Source organism: Lissotriton vulgaris, chromosome 4_1 (assembly GCF_964263255.1).
Source record: "Lissotriton vulgaris chromosome 4_1, aLisVul1.2, whole genome shotgun sequence".
NCBI lineage: Eukaryota > Metazoa > Chordata > Amphibia > Caudata > Salamandridae > Lissotriton > Lissotriton vulgaris.
The window spans coordinates 210939960-210958370 of NC_141691.1; positions in this window are offsets into that span (position 1 = coordinate 210939960).

Consider the following 18411-nt stretch of genomic DNA (forward strand, 5'->3'; position numbering starts at 1 on the left):
AAATGGGTACACGTGACAAGTCGACATGGCAGTACCATAAGTCACACAGACACTGCAGTGGCAGGTCTAAGTTACCTTTGAAAGGCTGCTTGTGTGGGTGGCACAATCAGTGCTGCAGGCACACAAGCAACATTTGATTTACAGGCCCTGGGCCCACACAGTTTACTGTACTAGGGAACTAGTATTGAATCAAATACCCAAACATGGAAACATCAATTCATCATAACAATTTATAGGGAGAGCATATGCGCTTTAGCACTGATCAGCATTGATAAAGTGCCCAGAGTCATAAAACCTACAAAAGCAGGGTCCAAAACAGGTGGCCAAAAAGCAAAAAACCTGGGGATTAACCCACTGGACAAAGTAGGTCTAACAGGCTTACCTTATAAGAAATGTTTTTGAGTCTTGTGATCCTGTTTGCATTAACTATTGCCTTCAGAGCCATTGTTCTCAATTTTTCACTTTTTTATTCTATAAATCTCTGTTTGCTGGGTGGTCCATCAGCCTTTCTCCAATAAATTCAAAACCTTTTTCTACACCTGAACTGTCTTCCACACTAGGTGTTCAGTCACTTAAAAGAGGCCATAATTTAAGACTTCAGAAGAGGTTTTGGAAAGGTACTATACTGGGTTTTATCAAAATTCTGCCGCCCCCCTCTTAATGTTCATTTTATGTTCCATATCTACTAAGTTGTAGCTCTGACTATCTTGGGTATTTTCAGCCTCCTATGGACTTGGGCTCATTTGCAATTCTGATCCTTTTTATTGGAACCATGAAGGAGATCTCTCCACTCAAAGATGCTAAGGGCCTTATTACGACTACAGAAGTACATTGGACAACTGCAGTGTGGTGGCGGACCATGGTCTCGACTGGAGATCCACCTGGCATATTCTGACTATGGCGGTCGGACCGCCACAGAACCACTGCTACCCCGCTGGTCTTGCAGTGGTAAACATGGAATTACTACAAGAGACTGATCAAGATAAAGTGAATGCATTCAGGGCAGAAATGAAAGTCAGGATTGGCAAGCAAGAAGAAACCATTATCAACATAAAAATACAACAGGTTAAAAGGGACTAAAAATAATTATGAGCGAGGACATTTGTTTTTTTGCTTGCTGGTTCGACACTATCAGAAGACAGAGGCTTTCAGACAGTAATTGACAGACATAAGAACAAAATTATAGTGACACAACATCAATAGCAAGCTCGGTGGTAGTGATAGAATTCGGGATGTGGCAACAGTTGTAGATGAGTTGTATTTTTTTACAGCTGGACAGGACTCAAAATCATAGACCAGCAAAGAAAAGGAAGCATAGAAAAAGAAAAAGAACAAATATTCGAAAACCACCAGCCAATTTCAAACAGGGGAAACTGAAATACAACCGCAAATGAATTCAGACAGAGCCTTGATAATCAATCTGTCAGACATAACCTTGAGTCAAGCAAAGAACAAATCTTAAAAATAGGTTTGCCGTTCTGTCCTGAAAGAAGTTTAAAATTTGCGAAAACATGTGTAGATGTGTATACGTTTTTAAGGAAATTGAAACTCAAGTAGAACAAACATCTCAGTGCACTATCAGGATCCAAGACCAAAATAGCAATCCTGAAGTTTCTGACAAGAAGGTATTGATAGAACTCTAACAGGTGTAAATTAAATCCAAGGGATACAGAAGGTTTCACTGAAGAATATATAATTCCATCAATGGATTTGGAAGTAAGCAGGGATGCAAGCACACCACTTAAATCCGAATCAACTTTTGTGCTAAATTTGCCAAAAGATTTTCAGAGCGTGTAACTCAAGGAAACAGAAAGGAAAGTTTGTGTAAGAAGAGCAGCATATGATAAATTAGAAGCTAATCACCATCAGAAAAACACAGAGTGCTACATGAGTACTACCAACCTTCAACCCAAAAGGGTCAAGGTTGAATTTAAAAAGAACTCGCAGACTGCCAAAACAAAAGATTGCTGACACAAGAAGAACTTTGCTTCCTTAAAAATTATAATCTCATGGCACCTTTTTTTAATTTAATTCGAAAGGTATATAAAGATTACAAGCGACTTCCAGGATGTCCAATTATCTCAGCCACTGAAAACCTGTTGGAGAAAACATCCAAATATGTGGACTATTTTCTACAAGACTATGTCAAGAATCTCCTGTCGTATGTACAGGATAAAGGCGTCTCTCTCAAACAAATATTTGACATCTCATGAGAAAAGGGCTTCAATGGATGTAACCTCACTATATATAGTGATGGTCTCCAAGCCATGAAACACTTTCTTACAGCAAAACCTATGGCAATGCTAAGGCATATATCATTTCTTATCAATATGGCCAAATGGTGTTTGGAAAATAATTATTTTCCGTTTAACAATCAAATTTACCAACAGCTCAGAGATACGGCAATGGGCACCTGCTTTGCCCCTAGCTATGCTAACCTGCATAAGGGCTGGGGGAGAAGAAGGTGCTCCAGCCCCAATTCAGCATGGCATGGAATGATAATATTGTATTGAGGAGTACGTTCATTGATGACCAGTTTGTTATATGGGTGGTCAGAAGTGAGAGCCGGAAAAATTATCACAGGCATAAACAACAACAACCTTAACCTCCATTTTACCAGTTCAATTCAGAGGTAGTTTTCCTGAATCTACTGCTATATGTTAAAGATCACCAGCTAGAGACCAAGATCTATAAAAATCAACCTTGGTAATATGATATTGCATGACAGCAATTTCCATCCTTCCAATCTAGTAGCCATCATTCTATATGGAGAGGCACTATCAGGGCCTTAGCCACAGGGGGCATTTGGGGACCGGGCCAGCCCAGGTTTTTCATTACCACCCAAACAATGCAGACAGCTTGTAGGGTATTAATATAATTCTTCATATTTGAATGTGCACTATGTAAAATGAAAACATTTAACCTTGAAATGCAGCCTTACTAAAAGAAAAATAACCTCTACAATGTGGCCCCTTCTGAAGCACAGCAGTTTGTGCATTGCTGACAGCAGCCTGCAGAAGGAGGAAGGCCATTTGTCCTTATGGTGAACTGCTCAGGATGAAAAGGAACAGCAGCAGGGAGCAGGACTTTGAGTTGGCCGCAGAAAGTTGCATAGAGAGATTCTGCAGAAGAGGATATGATCCTGTCTCCCTATCCAAAACTCTGAAAAAAGTCAGAAAAATCAAAAGAGAGGATCTCTTTAAGCCAAAACCAAAAAACGACCAATCTAGTAACGAAGGTAAATTCAGTTTGATTACACCATATACCAGCGAATCTATGAACTTGAGAAGAATATTGCAGCGAAATTGGCATATTCTAAAAACTGATCCCATCCTGAAGGATGATATTCCAGCAAACACCTCTAGTCACCTACCGGAAGGCAAGGTCCTTGAAAGACTCACTGGTGAAAAGCCACTTTGAAAAAGTCATCACCAAGACAGGCAAAATTGCAGAGATGGGGGGTTTTTACCCCTGCGGGAAATGTAAAGCCTGCACAGGAAGCAGAAGGGTGCGGAAATATGAAATTCCTGGCGTGGACATGTCCAAAACCATCAACAAGTTTATGACATGCAGTACTAACTATGCAGTCTACTGCCTGGTCTGCCTGTGTGGCCTAAAATATATTGGGAGCACGATCCATCAACTCAAGATCAGGGTCCTGGAACATCTAAGGGCAATTGACAAGGCTCACCCGGCATACCCCGTCGCAAGACATTTCGATCAAATGCATCAGAGAGATAGAAGTAAGCTGCAGTATTTTGGCCTTGATTTTGTGCCCGAAAGTGTGAGAGGAGGGGACAGACTGAAGAAACTGAGACGCCTGGAATCCAGGTATATTATTGACCTCATGACTAAGGCACCACTTGGACTGAACAGCGGAGAAGAACTGGCTGTTCATTTGGGAAAATAATTTAATAGATGATCGGAGCAACTGATCATAGATAATTGGTTTTGACTTTTTCTAGCTTCCCAAATAAGAGAACTTTCGAAATCTGACAATCATGAACTGAAGTGATGAGATAATCTGAGTGAAAATGAAGAATATGACATTTAAGTTTGTTTGTATTATATGTTGCCTTTAGTAATTCCTAGTTTTCTCCATAATTTCCCGCCCACCCCAATTATCATAGAATGCAAGCCAATTGTTATAATAGTAACTAGGGGATAAGGACTTTGAAGAGGCGGATGAGAAAGGAATAAGCGTTAGGAATATTATTGAATACCTGTAAAGGTATGGTGCAACATGTTGAATGCTTTAATTGAATTTAATTAAGCTTTATTTGGCTATATGATTTTGAGTGACAATGCACTTGATGTAAATAAGCTGGTATGTGTAAGCATAGACCTGCCAATACATGGCTTGATGGACAGATGAAATCTTGAAAACGGGGGCTGTAAGGCTTTACGCCCCCTTTGTATCTCCCCGCAATGTGGTAATGCGGGGAGCCATGCCGATACACGGCGATATACATAAAATCAAGGTTACGTTTAGAGTCTAACAGAGCGCGTAAGGAATAAAATGTACTTACATGTTCCAAGATGGCGCGACCTAAAATAACAACTTAGTCCGTCAACTATGTCTATGAATGTCTGCATTAATACCCAAGCCATCTCGCACAATGTAACTGACACTGATGAAGGCTTGATGCTGAAATGCGTCTGTTAAACTTTGTGATTAAAAACCTATGGTGTGAGCACTGACAACTTTGGTTCCACGAGTGCGGTTCTTTAGAAAAACAAGATCTAAAGCTGAGCGTTGTGTATATATATATATATATAGGACCCCATTAGACCACCAGGGAAGCCAATAGTATCTTCTAGGGGGAGTGTGGCTGAAAATTTTTTGAAATGTATAGATCACTTCCTGAGAGAATATGTGACCTCCTTGGATAGCTACTTCAGAGATACAGAGGATTTCCTTATGAAAATTGAGAGTCTGGAGTGGAACACTGACATCATGTTCAACACTTTTGATGTACACAGCGTGTAAACCATCACAAACAAGGTTAGGATGCGTGTAGACACTACCTTGAGACCAGATCTATCAGGTTCCGTGGGCATACTGAGATGCTTCTCACAATGACAAATATGTTTTAGACAGACGAAAAGCACTGCAATGGGATCATATCTTGCTCCCAGTTTTGCTAACCTTTTCATGGAGAACTGGGAGAAGAACATCAGATTCCATCCTGCCTTACAGCAGGAGTTCAAACTGGTGTTGATGTGGCTTTGGTACACATCGATAACCTTTTCATCATATGGAAGGGATCAGAGATTGAAGCTCATGATTAATTAAGAAAACTCAATGATAACAACTACAACATCAAGTTGAGTGGGACCATCAGCAGATCACAAGTAGAGTATCTAGACGTCAAATTAGAAGTATTGAGAATAAAGTCCACAGCTCTCTATACCAGAAGAACACAGCAGGGAACAGTGTCCTTTCATGCCCTTAGCAGCCATCCTGAGACCTTCAATTGGATTATCCCCTATGGGGAGCTGCTGAGGGCAAATATGAACTGTAACACTGAGGAAGTGTACAGGTTGGAGAGTACGAATATCACTGAGAGGTTTGGGGAAAGGGGTTACCTGAATTGGGTACTTAAGAAAGCTTTGTCTAGAGCAGGAGAGATAGAAAGGGGCCAGACCATCTCAGACACACATCCTACCATGAGAGAATGTGAAGAAACAACCAGAATGATAATGACATATGGCTCTGACTCTTAGATCACCAAACAAATGATTGCTAAGAACTGGGACATTCTGAAAGGCCTAGCATAACATATCGGAGGGGAAGGAACATCAGGGACATGCTAGTCCACAGTGACGACACCACGTACACCCCAGCGACATACAGGGCCTTGGAGGCTTTTATCCCTGTGGCCACTGCAAGGCGTGCAGCAATAGTACATCACAAAAGAGGGTCACACACAATGGCGTGAGTAAGAACATCACCCTTTTCTTAACATGCAGCATCATGTATGTGGGTTATGCCATAGAATGCACCTGCAAGCTATGGTACATAGGGAACACCACGTGCATGGCCAAAAGCAAATACTAGAACATTGCAGAGCCATCACTAATTTTGAACCAAATGTCCCGTAGCACGTCTTTCCAGGGAGAAGGATTACTCGAACACTAGAGAGCTACGGTTTATCCTCCTAGAACATGTAGAGAGGAATCCCAGAGGAGGTAACAGGGATCTTAAGCTCAGAGAACGGGTATCCAAATTGATCATAGATTTCCAAACGAAGACCCCCGGGGGCTTAACCAGGAGGGAGAATTATTTGTACATTTGAAGGAATGATTTGTTATGGTTATATCCCCCGTCCTTGTATTATGCTGTGTACAGGATAGATACCTATGCAGAGCAAGGTAGCACTCTGTCCTTCATGACTGTGCAGTATTCATGTTTTTGCACTGTTGATTGTAATGATGCATTAGCAGCAGGGGTGAAGCGCCCTGTTTTTAATCACTGTTTATTAATCATGTTTTTCTTTCTTTCTGATTTCAGGAAGAAAGGAAGGGGCCCTTCACACCTGAATTCACGTGCACGGACTGCCTACCCTTTCTTTCTTCACCTTCTTCACGAGCACGGGATTCTGGGGACACGATGACAAACTGACAAGTAACCATGGCAGGGCCACCCTTATAGGCACAGCAGTAGGACTAGGGTCATTATTACACTACTTTGCTTCAAGGCACTTGCCAATGGTCATGATTATCACGTATACCGCTTACAGCGCTGCATCTTTTTCTTTCCACTTGTTTGTTTCACTCCTGGGCCCTCAGGCACTTGTCGATAGGGCCGGTTTGGTAATTTGGGTCCATCAGTCCTACGAGGGCATGGGAGCCATAACACATAGGTGGGACTCACTACTACTCATGTGGACACATGAGTGAGTTCTTTTGGGTGCAACATTATCCACTCCAGGTGATGATTGCGGAGCTGGGTCTCCTTTAACTGTAATGGAAATCATTCACTGCTTACAGAGAGCGGGTGGGAACGTTTTCCAATACCATGGCAACAGGACACTAGGTCCCAGACATGTGCAGTGCGTACCAACGTGAAATGGTATCACATAACTTTATTATTCTCCAGCATAACACTCACTTGCCAGCACCATGGCCACAGCACACTAGGTCCCAGACAGACATGGCCGGCGGTCACCAGCAGGATTGTCATCTCACTACGTGGGAAAGGTAGCTGGCGAGTTCTTTCACCCTGGCACGTAGCAATTGGACGTACTACATACGCCCATCCCACCAGTGATAAACACTAGTCGCTTGACGCCAAACACTCCAGTTTTTATTTAGACTATGGTGGCATCCATTTTTACCGTTAATTTAAATTTTTATACTTGTAGCTCATTGACATTGGGGCAATTCATTGAAATGTGTTGTTACAAATTACAACTCTGGAGGTATTTAACTTTGCAATTTTGCTTACTATTTTTGCCACACTCAGCAATGGCCGGCCAGCAACTTGGCAGCCGTTTTCTATGTTGATGGCATGCCATGGTATTTATCTTTGTCAAGACAGTGTCATTGTACACGTGATCAAGCTTTTTGGTGAAACCCATTGTGTGCATTAAACAGCAGTTGAAACCACTATTCCGCTGGTTTTAGTGATTCCAGAGAGCGTGCGCATTCTAGCAACTTGTGGACGCATATACATATATACATATATATTTCGAAAGTCTATCTTTCTTCTTCAGAGGCAATCGCTGTAAAGAATGCCTGCTCCGGTCTCCATTCTTAAATTCCAAAATCATGCATTGATATATGTATATATATATATATATGCGATATGAGTCGTCCTATAAGTCAGCATGCAGCCAAACAGTAAGGAGGAGACGAGACCCGTTTCTTTGGTGTTCAGAATTTTATTTTGCCCAACACCAGTCTGCCATGACGCGTTTCGGCTACCAAAAGCCTTGATATATTTGTAATTTTGTATATATTTATAACATTCTAAAATAAAGTACAATTATTTGTTTTTTAATAGTTTTGAAGTAAATATATGTTTATATATTACATATGTTTAAATGACATTTATTTATTTGTTAAAATGTACATTACATCTAAATAATTTTTTAAAGATAATTTTATTATTTAATTTATTTAACATTATTTTTTATATCATGTCAACAAAGCTTTATTTCGATATATGTAATATCATAAAAGTACATTTACAATTAAAAACACAGTTCATTAACAATACATTTAAAAGAAATTACATATAAAAACCTTTTATATTACAATAAATAATTAAAAATGCATTAAACTATAACAGCTTTGTGGATATATGGATATATAAAAAGATATTTTGCTTATGCTTAATTCATCGAATAGCCTTCAGCCTAATCAACCAAGCCCAACTTAAAAATTTGGCCACCCCACACACTAAGGTTGTGCTAGCATCAGCCGTAAGTATTCTGAGTGCAACAGAGTGGTCCCTGGTTCCAACAGGCACACAGGTTTGAGCCATTTCTGTCTAGGTTTTGTATAGGTTGGGCATACAAAAAACACATGAGCAATATTTTCAATGACACCTACACAGGTTGGACAGTCAGCGGGAGTTTGATGCGGTGGCTTCCACTTGCTAGTATGGTCGCGAAGAGGAAGAGTGCCCATCCTAAACTCAATAAAAAGAGATCTATCTCTAGGCTTCGTAATGAAATCTAGATAGGGCTCCAGGCGAGGCTTAGGCTTGTGCTGACAGAATACCTCAGTTAGCCTACCTTGATTTGGGTCCCTTTGCTCTTGATCATCGACCCATGCCCAATAGGCCCGCTTAGTTTCTGCCTTAGACAGAAATGCCCCAGACTCCCAAGCAGTTATAAGGCCCATTGCCAGTAAAAGCTTCTTCATATTAGCTAACCAACTAATTTTATAAGCTCCTTGAAGGTTCATGACCTCTTTTAGGCCATCGGCGTACCTTGAGAGCTCCGGGGTACGCCATAGCCGAGCCCAGTATAAAAGAGGGCGCAGAGTAGCTAGGTCTTTGATGGAACGGCGACCCAGATCACTCAAGAGTGGCTTAGTTGTGGTACCCCTCGGGAGCGAAACAAGCTCCCTAAAGAACTTGTTCACTGCGATAACTAGGGCATCCACACATTCGAAGCCCCAAAGCTCTGCACCATAGAGGGCACAGCCTACAGCTTTTGCAGCATAGATGTCCAGGGCAGGAGCAATAGGCTTGGAGGTGGAGGCACAGTGTTCCCTCCCCAGTACTCCAACTACCCTCTTATGGTTTAGCACCATTTTATCAATGTGTGGCTGCCATTTAAGTTTATCGGAAATTCTAACCCCCAAGTAGTCAAACTCTTTTACACGTTCCAGAGACACCCCGTCAAAAGACAAGGTAGATCTAGAGGATCTACTCGGGTTAAAGTAAAGAAGCTTGGTTTTAGAAGTATTTATGGCAAAGCCCCTCAGCTTACAAAACAAACAGAAGCGGTCTAACAGCTTCTGCAATTCTGCAGGAGTTTAAGATACTAGCAACGTATCGTCCACAAAGAGTAATGCGGGGACTTTATCACCCGCCAGGACCGGGGCGTCCGCATTGATTTCGAGTAGAAAGGAGACTACACCATTCACAAATAGCGTGAAGAGTGTAGGGGCCAGTACACAACCCTGGCATACCCCTCTGTTCACAGAGATTTTATCAGTTTTTTGCTCCTGTGATCCCCATCTAATACGGGCATAATTTTCGTCATGCATACGAGCCAAGAGATTCAGAATGGGCGAAGGAATCCCCATCTCTTTCAGGACCAGCCATAGGCGGTCTCGGGGGACCAAGTCAAAGGCGGTCTTCAGCTCAATAAATGCCAAATAAAGACCGCCTTTGCCAATGGTAACCACCTTCCAGTGTAGGAGTACCAGCCTAAACGCCTGGTCTATTGTACTTGTGCAAGCCCTAAAGCCCGCCTGAAAGGGTGATATAATACTATTTTCATCCACCCACAAGAGAATCTTCTCCAAGAGTCTGGGGCCTTTCTTGTATATAGGGATCACTTCGGCCTCCTTCCAAGAGTTCGGGACCGGCGAGCCTTCCAACAAGGCATTCGTAAGAATTTCAAAGTAGGAGGCCCAACCTTCGATGTTAGCTTTAAAAAGGTCACCCGGTACACCATCCTGTCCCGGGGCCTTAGCAGGTCCAATATTGGTTAATGCAGCCAGCACCTCTTTCTTGTCTAGTCTAGTGAATGGAGCCTGAGCAAAATCAGAAGCCATGGCACCATGAGAGGGCCCTGGAGTACCCGAATGCTCATCACCCCGTACAGTTACCTGAAATGCTCAAACCACTCCCTATCCGTTATATGATTGTGGACTTGATCCGGGTCGCAGCCATTGGGTCTTCTGACTAAAGTCCAAAATAGCTCACCATTTTTAGATTTGCTCGCTGCTCTAAGGCTATCCCAATGTGATTCTTCCCACTCTCTCTTAGCTATTGTAATGGCTTGTCTATAATGTAATCTGGCCTGCCGAACAAGAACTGGATTGCTAGATTTGATAGCAAGAATCAGGCTATTTTTTTTCATTCTGCAATTACTATCAAACCACTTCTGCACTGGCTTGACATTCGTCGGGCGCTTTTTACTGGGAACTGAAAACAGAATACCAATCTGATCTATAGTATCAACGTAGATAGTTTCTGCCGCCACAGGCCGAGCCACGTCCTTACATGCTGCAGAAAGCCTTAAAGTCTGCTCATTAAGAATTTCTTCCAATGCACCTAATCTTTGCTCGTCCATAATAAACTTTGGCCACTTGAGAAACCTATTACAATTGGATGGTACAACTGTCTTAGTTAATAATCTCGAGCTAGTGGAGGGGGTGTACTCCTTCCTCTGCCACAGATCCAACATTGTGAGGGACAGGGGGTTATGGTCACTGTCTACTGATGGAATAATGACCATATCCTCCACTAACTTCCATGCCCTCCTATCCACCATTATATAATCAATTCTGCTTTCGCAGGAAACCCTGTTATATGTGTTTGCCCCCGAGCATTGGAGATAGTACGCCCATTTACAGCTCTCAGACCTGATTCTATCATTAGAGCGTTCAATTGAATGACAACCGGTGACCATCTCTTCACAGGCATAAGCGACAAAAACGGAATGCCCCATCTGGCATCTTCCTCATAAACTCCAAGGATGTCATCTGCTGCCAGAGGCTTGAACGAACAATTTAGGTCACCAGCAACCAGAACTAAGGAATCAGAAGGACACAACTGGAGCAAATCCGAGAGAACAGAAATAGTGGAGGATTTAGCCCCGCCTTGGGTGCCTCTAGCGTATACATTAAAAAATTCCCAGGAGGTAATGCCATTCATGCCCTTGATGGAAAGTCTCATAACATCTAGTGTTGAACACGTGTGATGAGTAATCTTAAGGTTGAGGTCTATCCTTACCCATGCCATAGGCACTCCAGAGGGACGACCTCGGCCAACCGAGATAGCAGGCACATAAAAACAAGAAAAACCAGGCTTATACAGGGGTTCAAGACACCAAGTTTCCTGAAATAAACACATATCATACCCATCAATAAAATCATTCCTACCCGGTAATAAGAGCTTATTTTGCAGACCCGCCACATTCCACGAAACAAGTTTAAAGTTATCGGTGGGATCATTACAGGAAATTAGAGCATGTGGAGATTGATATAAATCCTGACTAATGATGTTAATAGCCCTCAGAGGTGCTGTAACATGAATTGGTAACTCTAGGCCCGGAGACTGTGGTGGTACAGAAGGAAAGGGGGAACAACCACTCAGGGGGGAAGAGGAACTAGTCGGTGCTCCTACTCTTTCCTGGAGTCAGTCAACAGCCTCCAAACAGTTGAAACAATTTTGGGTGGGGATAGGGTCCAAGGATAAAAAAGGCCCTGGCCAGCCCCCCTGGGGTGGCCGCCTCCCATCCCACTGCACCACTGTCCAGCCTTCTGCTAATGAAGTGAAATGACCTGGGGGATAGAAATAAGTCAGTGGAAGGGAGCGGATAGTCGCTCCTGGGCTGGGGTATCTCCAGTTACAAATATACTCAACAGATCTGGGGTCGTTAAAATTAATCAGAATGCAATCCCCCCTTTATTTTTGGCCAGAAGGCCAACCCATGGCACCCCTCGAACCATAAGTATTTTACACACAATAATGTGTACGGGGCAGTGGTCTGTTTATATTTAACCAATGGTCAACCCTGTTCCTCAATGTTGTAGGGGACTCCACCTCATGCTTACTCAATTCTGGAACCCCTGCTAGAATTACCACAAATGGACATACTTCCGGGGGTAGATTTATAATATTTTTCCCCTTGGGAATCTGGGCTAAGGGAACCCCTCCACCCTCACTGACCTGAGGTACATTATGCTGGCAAGGTTTACTTACATTAGCAGCTGTTGGATCCTTGTTAAGGGGTGCAACTGGAGCCTTATGGGCAGCGTTCAATGCTACCGCGTCCTTCAGGACAACCGGAGCATTTGTTCCACTGGCTTTAAGTAGTGATTGGGTAGCCATAGGAGTAGCATCTTTTGATAAGGAGTCAGCGATTCCCTTAAAGCAGTGGTCTTCAAACTTTTAAATTCCACGCCCCCCCAGTGTAGAAAAACAATTCGCCGAGCCCCCCCTCAAAATTTTTCACAATTATTCTATTTAACTGGCAATGTTTAAATATGTCTAGAATTATTTAAACATTGCAGCTACGTTCTGTCACTGTTTTAGAAATGCAAACAAATACATGATTTCCAAACATACTATTCCAAAGGATCCACTTTGTGGTTATTCGAAATGGTAGTGTGGGTCTCGGAGAAAATTTGAAGTCCCTTCCCTTTTGACACCTTCTCCTAGCCAGGATTTCAATGACAAGGGATGTTAATGATGACCCATTACAGACGTGCTTACTGCTGCTCATGTTTTTTAGGATGAACACAAAGCATAATGTTTGTTCTGGCCAGAGGCTGGTGCCCCCCCTGGGATCACTTGAGGCCCCCCTAGGGGGGCCCGCCCCCCAGTTTGAAGACCTCTGCCTTAAAGTCACGCTCGATCCTTTTTAGGTGCTATTCAATCTTACTCAATCTATCCTCGAGTGGACGTAGGAGAAGTCTAAGTGTATCGTATATAGCAGATGGCTTGGGGTCCATCACCCCTACCCTGTCGCCGTGACTTAACCTCCCGATTGCGACCGTTCTAGTTGGTGTAGGATCAACTATGGATGGAACTAGGCTTGCTGAGTCACCCACAACGGGCTGCTCCAGTGTAGCTGGAATTACTCTAATATTTTTTTGGGCTTTCTTTTTCTCTAGAGGAAACATGCGATGTATCACAAGATGCTAACTGTAAAATGGGGAGTTCTATAATTGGTGATGCACCAATACCACTATTAAGACCTTGATGGACAGGAGTTTGCGCATTAGCAATATTTCCCATTGAAGACCTTCTTGCATTGGCGAGGTCCTGGGAAACACGTCGCTCCATAATCGTGATCCCCTCATCGATAACACAGTTCATCCTTGTTATAAACTGGTCCATGGTTCCCGTGAGGTTAGCAGTGTCTGCTCTCCCCTCGGCCTCCTTAGGGGGCATGAATATAAACCCAGCAAGTTTGTGACAATAACAAAATATAATGTACTCACAAGTCAATGTCTATGCCACATATGAGCTGAAAGGGGGGTGGCCGGTCCCGTCCTTGTCCGGTCTTGAACGGGCTTAAACGGGCCCGCCCTTGTCCCGGGCTTCTCCCGGCGCCCGCCCGCGCGCGTCCCGCGGTGCGCAGGTCCCGCGGTGCGCAGGTCCTGTGGTGATTAAATACACCTGGTCCACAGTGTGCTGGGCGTGTCTGGAAGCCCCACTGCCTTGTGGGCGCTGTAGTTTCCCCGTAGGCTTTGCCCATGACGTTGGTAAAGGCGAGCGTTTCCGGCGAAACGCGAGAGGTTGCCGAAGTGACTCGCAGAGGGGTTATTTGCTCAGCCCCTGTCTGCTTTTCCTGCTGCTGCTGCTCCTGGAATGCCCACAAACCACAAACTGACAACAAAGTTCTCCCGCGGTGCGCGGGTCCCGTGGTGATTAAATACACCTGGTCCACAGTGTGCTGGGCGTGTCTGGAAGCCCCACTGCCTTGTGGTCACTGTAGTTTCCCCGAAGGCTTTGCCCTTGATGTTGGTAAAGGCGAGCGTTTCCCGCGAAGCGGGAAACACGAGAGGTTGCCGAAGTGACTAGCAGAGGGGTTATTTGCTCAGCCCCTGTCCGCTTTTCCTGCTGCTGCTGCTCCTGGAATGCCCACAAACCGCAAACCGACAACAAAGTTCTCCCGCGGTGCGTGGGTCCCATGGTGATTAAAAACACCTGGTCCACAGTGTGCTGGGCGTGTCTGGAAACCCCACTGCTTTGTGGGCGCTGTAGTTTACCCGCAGGCTTTGCCCTTGATGTTGGTAAAGGCAAGCGTTTCCCACAAAGCGGGAAACGCGAGAGGTTGCCGAAGTGACTAGCAGAGGGGTTATTTGCTCAGCCCCTGTCTGCTTTTCCTGCTGCTCCTGGAATGCCCACAAACCGTAAACCGACAACAAAGTTCTCTCCTATATATAAAAAACAATATGCTGTACATAAATATTTTTTACATCTATATCATTTTTTCGATATTTTAGTCATTTACATTATAAAGATAGGATGTTGATTTTTTTAGCTATCAATATTTTTGTGTCGATATTTGTGTAAGGGGATATTTTGGTAATCAATATTATGTCAGTGATCCACCATTGAGCTATACACTCAACCACAGTGTCATAAGTAATCTGGGTTGAAAACTAACTTTACTCGGCTGAAGGACCACAGTGATGGACGGCAGAGAGCAAGTTGACAGAGAAGAACAAACACAATGCTGTTAAGGAAGGGGCAGGACACCAGGCAAAGAGAAGAGGAAATAAATGAAAGAGGGAGAGGAAAGGAAAATTAAGACGTGAACCCCTGAAACAAAGACCTTTGCAACTACCACACTCATTCTCTCCTTCCCTTTTCAACATAGGCTTTCGAGTGGGTATCTTGGTCTAAAATCGGCATCGCGTAGCACAGCATGGCCTCCTCCATCATGTACATGCAGAATTTCTTCCACACCATAGAATGGGACTAATAGTGCTGTTGAATCCAGGTAACCTTCAGAGGAGAGATGTATGCTGGCTGTGTCAGTATCCATATTCTTTTAGAACTGGTGGCATCATTCTCAATTAACATCTTTCATAATGGATTTTACAGAGGTGGGTATCCAAGGCACTCTAAACCAACATTGCAAAGACAGTGCCCTGAATACCTACCCATAATTGCATTTATCAAAATCTCTACAGCCATGGTTTGCCAATTCTGCTTGCTGTAATAAATTGGACTATTAGTTGGGAGGGTGAAAATCTACCTTAAATAATAATCACAAGCCTTTTCAGCAAAAACTGCTAGACTCACTGAATAAACCCAGTTTAACCCTCTAGTAGCTTGGCACACAATAGTCAGGCTTAACTTAGAGGCAATATGTAAAGTATTTGTGCAGTACTGAAAGAGTAATAAAGTGAAAACACAAAAAACAAAAATCCCAATCTAATTTAGGAAAATACAGTAAATTTTGATAAATAAGACTATACCAAAGCAATAAAAATCCAACAAGTAGAACTGGAGACTTGAATAAGCACCAATCATGGTCATCTGATCATGTTAGACCAGTTAAAAATAAAAAGTTAAGGACTACCCCGATGAGCATGGGTTGGATACAGGGACCAGGTTCCTGCCAGTGGAAAGTTTACCATCTGACTTAAAAAGTTTTATGGTGAAAATGTGGTCTCTGAAGAGTCATCGGCGGGGCAAGCTGATCTGAAGTGGTGTTTGACGATGGTGGGTCACTTATGAGCGCAATCATGGTGTGAATGTCAATGAAGGTGGGAAACCGAGCAGGCAAAGTTTGAAGTTCATGCCTTGAAAGACCTCAAGGTTGATCGGATGCTGTTTGGCATGGGTCCTGGTAGAGCCCTCTATGTTTGGAAACATTGCTAGAAGTCATGTCTCCTTTAATTGGGCAAACAAGAAAGTTGAGACCAACAGAAGGAGGGTTGGGAGCACTCTGCCTCACATCCCAGCACGACTGGTGATTTTACATCGATGACTGGAGCTCATGGTCACCATTTGTGAATGCCTTGCACTTGAAAATGACGCCATTTGCCTATACATGACTACCAGTCTGGCTTCAGGTAATGCTGCATCATTGAGACTACTATGTTACACGTCATAAGCAATGCCCTACTAATCCCAGATGAAACTACCACTGCCTGATATTGCTGGACCTCTCAGCTTCCTTAACACACCATTGATATATAGTTTTACTTGAAAGTCTCCTCTACCTCAACTCAACCAAGATTAGAATTTCTGTTTTTTTTAGAAAGTAGTCTGCCATTTCAATCTTGCATACTGTACATTTCCCCTACAAATACTTGGGAAAGAATACACGTATAATTCACAGTTTTAATGTTTCGTAATAGCTGAGGGCCATGCCCCCCTAAAAATATAATTCTGGCTTCAGCCCTGGGTAGAGGTACTCTGACCCCAGGGTTGTCTTAGAGAGGTCACAGAGGGACCCATAAAGGCCAATACACTTTTTTTCTCAATGCGCAGAAATCCATGTATACCCTGCAGAGCTCAGCATGATCCTGTGTGGGTCCCCTGGGGAGCAGAGATTCCAGGGGAAGCTTATCAGAGGCCAAGCCCCCTTTCTTAACCACTTTGTAAATGTACCACATGGCACACAACTTATTGGGGCATAAAGTCCCATTGGATGCTGATGGTTGTTGGGGACTAAGAACCCATCCTGTCACCACCAGCAAGTCTCACACAGGGGGAATACTGAGAGCTAGTCATAGGCCCTACCCTCTTTCTCCACCACTCAGCAAACATGCCTCCTTGGACAATACTGGTTGGGGGATGAAGTCCCCTTGGCTGCTAAGGGTTGCTTGGGCCAAGAATACCTCCTGTTACCACCAACTAGTCTCACATAGTGGGATTGGGTGAGTGCTCCACAGTAACCCCACCCCCTTTTTACACCACTCTCCAAACACACCTCCTGGTGCACTACTGGTTGGGGTATGAAGTCCCTTGGGATGCTGAAGGTCACTGGGGACCAAGAACCCCTCCTGTTACCAACAGTAAGTCCCACACAGTAGGATTGCTGCAGCTCATCAAAGGCCCAGACCTATTTCTCCACCACTCTGCATGTACGCTTCGTGGTACGGTACTGGTTGGGGAGAAAGTCCCCTACGATGCTGAGGGACATTAGGGGCCATGAAACCCTCCTATTACTGCCAGTAAGTCCAACACAGATATATTGTCGATAGCTCGTCGGAGGACCCAACCTCTTTCCCCACAACTCTTCAAAGATACTTCCTGGCACACTACTGGTAGGGGGATAAAGTCACTTTGGCTGCTAAGGGTCGTTGAGGGCCAATAACCCATACAGCGGGTTTGCTGAGAGCTCATCAGAGGCAGCTTTGCTGATAACTCACAAGATGCCCCTCCCCCTTTCTCCTCTACTCTGCAAACGCACCTCCAGGCAGACAACTGGTTGGAAGATTAAGTCCCCTTTGATGCTGAGGGTCGTTGGAGCCCAAGAACCGCTCCAGTTACCAGCAGTACCACACTACAGTATTGCTGAGAGTTTTACGGAGACCCTGCCCCATTCTCCACCCACTGTACAGATCTATGGAGACACGCAAAAACCTACTCACAAACCCACACAGCAACTTACACACCCACTTACATACCCATACAGCCACTCACAAACTCACTCAAAAACCCTTAGAGCCACTCACCAACCCATTCACACACCAACATAGATGCTTACACATCCACTCACACACTCACATAACAACTCACAAACCCAGTCACAGACCCACATACACACGCATTGACTTTTACAGACACTTGCACCAACTCTGAATGGTTACAGTCAGGAAATAAAATGTAAAACAATTCAAACAAAAAAAGGTTACAGGGACGTTATAGTTAGGAAATAGAATGTGAAAAATGTACAAATTCACTGAGAAGAAACAAAAGTTACAAGTACGTTATAATTAGGACATAGAAATGAGAAAAACATACACATTTATTGAAAAAAACAAATGCTATAGTGGCGTTATAGTTAGACTCAGATTTCACTCATGCAATAACATAACACAGCGGTTATAGTTAACTGTGCTAACTATAACTTACGCTCCAGGATGGCACTGCTTGTAACTTCACGTTTCATAAAGGAGGGGAGAGGGTCAATCATTACACTCCACCACCCTGAACCCCCTATAAACCACATATAAACACAAAAAGGGGTGGGAAGGAGAAACAAGGCCAAATAAAGACAGTATAGGAAAAATAATTAATATTGAAAA